Source organism: Limulus polyphemus, unplaced genomic scaffold, assembly GCF_000517525.1.
Source record: "Limulus polyphemus unplaced genomic scaffold, Limulus_polyphemus-2.1.2 Scaffold6090, whole genome shotgun sequence".
NCBI classification, from domain to species: domain Eukaryota; kingdom Metazoa; phylum Arthropoda; class Merostomata; order Xiphosura; family Limulidae; genus Limulus; species Limulus polyphemus.
This window is the reverse complement of record NW_013671700.1, coordinates 47,910-51,249: the sequence shown is the minus strand read 5'-3', so window position 1 is coordinate 51,249 and position 3,340 is coordinate 47,910. Positions and strand designations below refer to the sequence as shown.

The following is a 3,340-nucleotide window of genomic DNA, read 5'->3' as shown; positions in this document are numbered from 1 at the left end:
ATGTAAAATTACTCATGTTAAAAATTTTCATAAAAGTGACCCGAAAAATGGCGCTAACTTGGTAACCCGTGGCCTTATGTTAACGAAACTTGTTTTATTCTGTTTCTATTCTCATCTCTGTGCGCCATTTTTGTTGTATTTAATTACAGACAAGCAAACAAACAAACAAACAATCTCACAGTTTTAGTAGTATATAGATGTTGACATAAGTGACTATAATATTAAAACAAATATCAGCCAATACTACTCACCCAGTCCCTTCATAGCCTTTCTCAGGGATTGGGCATCGGCCTCAGGATTAAAAGGTTGATATGGTAAAATTGTTCCTTGTTCCTACCAATTCAAATAAAAGATGAAAACTTACAGGTGCTTTTTGATTTATCACCAGATAATACAAAACCAATGAAAACATGAAATAAGCTGTTTCAGAACATTAGCCAATAAAAAAAATATAAATAAATTTCCTGTGAATACTATTTTACTATATAGTTTGCCATTACAGTAATTACAAGTAAATAGTTCACCCAAATTTTCTTGCTCTGATGATTTTCATTGAAAACAAAATACATATTAACCTTTCCAGAAACATATAAGTAATTAGATAATTACATAATTAAGTACATAGATGAATAGAAATTTAATATGATAAAGGCCTATATTTAATATATTCATTCATTTCCTTCGAAAAATTATATTTATAAAATTATTTTTTTAAGAATATAACAAAATAGGTTTAAAACAGCAAATTACTTAATGTGATAACGAAATTTTCTACATAACAATTCGATTCTATAAGGTTTTTGGTATTAAATAGTTCAATAATAAAATTTTAAATTGGTTGGTTAGTTGATTGATTGTTTTAGAGCAAAGCCATATTGAGCTATCTGCTTATGCGAACCCCGGACTTTAGCGTTATAAGTCCGTAAACTTACCGCTATCTCACCGGGAAACGAAGTATATAATTCAGCATTTTCTGTTTTAAACTATTGATATCAACAACTTTGTGAAAATATGAAAGTTTTGAATAACTTGCTTATTTATTTTCATCTTCTAATCATGCATAAATACAGTTTTCAGTATTAAAGAACCCAATTTATGGAAACCTGTTGAGCGCGTATTATTTAATTGTTCATAAACTCACCTTCCAGAAAGATATGAAAATGAAATTAAAAAAAAAACCAACAACTGAAAATTCTTAAACAAGTATTTGTTGATGAAACTGTAGACGAATTTTTTATTTAAATAAGCACTCCTTCCGAACTTCACGAACCATTAGTTAAAAACATGCATCCTAGAAATATGTCCGATTTAAGGAGGCAAAAGAGTGTAACGCAAAAAAATTAAGTTGTTGAAAGTATCACACACGTATAGAAAAGTGGCTCATATAATTTTCAGTAAACACAAATTTGTACTGTACAAAGAAGAAAAAGTTACAAATTTTGATGTTTTTCATAATATTTCGAGAACATGGTTTCTATATTAATGTTATAAATATTTTCACTCTAGCTTTACTCCATATTTCTACATATGGTTTGTATTAAACCAAGTGTTCCACAAATGCTTAAGTAAGCATTTCCACATAATACATGATAGGCTTTCTTTCTATTTTCGGTTATTTACATCGCGATTTCGAGTCATGAATACGTTAAGCCTTTAGTAAATTGAAATTGCAATATGATACTTAGGTTTTTATTTTTATTTAGTTTCCTCTTTCAAGTGATTGAAAACGCGATACGTGTAAAGCTTTTTTTTTTTCGCTTGTATTAATTAAGTATTTATTCTATTTTATGATATGTCTTCTTTAACAACGAAACTGCATATTACTTAACGTTAAGTGTTATTCCATTTTCTCTCATTTCGATTGTTTATTATTGTCTGAAACTGCTTCAGCAATTAATTATCAAGAATGATTGAAAATGTAACACCTGTAAACTTTTTTTTGTAATTGGTTAGCTTTGATGTCATTTACTCTTTAATAATCAAACTGTATTGGAGAATATACTATGGTAATCACAAAAAAAACATTGTATCTCATTGTTTCTAACTTGTGAAATGTTTATTACAGAGAAATACACAAGTATATATAAATATGGCCATGCAACGTTTCGACCATCTAATTAGATGCAAGAGAAAATAATGATGATTTGGCACATTAGAGAATACAAGATGTATCCTGCCGGAAAATCTGTGACCGATATATTAATTCGAAAATACGGTCGAAATGCGTTATTATCAAACTGTATATTGTTACATATCTTATCAAATATGTTGTGTTATTGACGTTTATTTAATTATATTGATGTGGAATCAACCCTTATCGTGATATGATGTGTGAAATGCACAAATGGAGTTACTTCTACCACACTTGTCTCATATTTTTCGTCAAACAAAGATAATTAATGCTAGTGAATACTAATTCTGGTTAAAAGTTAGCACACAGGATCACAAACAAAAGTTGTAATGGTTTTCAAACAAGACACAAAACTCGAGCGCTTTCGAATAGTTCACTATTCTTCTTCAAGATAAGAATAGTGAACTATTCGCAAGTGAATACCAATTATACACTTACGTAACAAGACATCTTGGTTAAACACTATAGCTGAACTGGCTCAGTAAAGTATGCTGTAGCAGGACGGTGTACGGTGGAACCTATTAGAATAAGAATAATAATTTGTTTTATAGAACTTGAAAATGCAATGAACTGTTTTCGAGCTAGGTCCATCAAAACCATTTTAACATAGCTATCTCAACTCTTACAGTTCTCGAATTGCATGTGTGTTTTTGTTTTATATATTAAGTTGTGTTGATACTATGTTTTACATTTTTTTTTATCTTACACAACATTTGTTGTTGTTTTTTCATTAAAATGTCTGAATTACTCGACAAATATCGGATTTCTATGTATTACTACATTTGTAACAGCATTCAAAAATATTTTATTAAATAAGTTACAGAAAAAAATGCAGTGTTACGACAGCGGAAGTCACGCGACTCTGGAAGCATGCGTGCTGGAGGTCCTAGAAGGATCATGACTTATCAAGGAACCTCACGAATGTCCGAGTGTTTGCCAGGCGCCATCTTGTTTTAGTATATAAGCCCAGCAAATAAAGTCAGCGATAGATAGATTGAAGATAGAGATAATTGAGTCAAGCGAACAGTGGGCACCGTAAGTAAAGTGTGTGAATCACTGTGATTTTTAGCGTGTGTTATAAAGGTTGTTAAGTTTAAAGTGACTGTGGAAATTCTGTGTTTTACAAAAAGTTGTATCAAGAAATAATAAATTAGTTGTAATTAAGAAAGGACTTGTATCGCTGAAGTTCCTCGGAAAGAATTTATACCG

At 30.1% G+C, this 3,340-nt stretch overlaps 1 long non-coding RNA gene across 1 annotated transcript in view; it reads right to left on the bottom strand.

The window, feature by feature from the left end:
* Positions 1-272: 272 nt before the first annotated feature.
* LOC111089382 overlaps positions 273-3,340 on the bottom strand; it is a 4,915-nt gene continuing 1,847 nt past the window's right edge. The window contains exons 2-3 of the long non-coding RNA XR_002613661.1: positions 2,570-2,649; positions 273-333 (exon numbers count right to left, since the gene is read on the bottom strand). This is a non-coding gene — a long non-coding RNA (uncharacterized LOC111089382). The remainder of the gene's footprint in view (positions 334-2,569; positions 2,650-3,340) is intronic.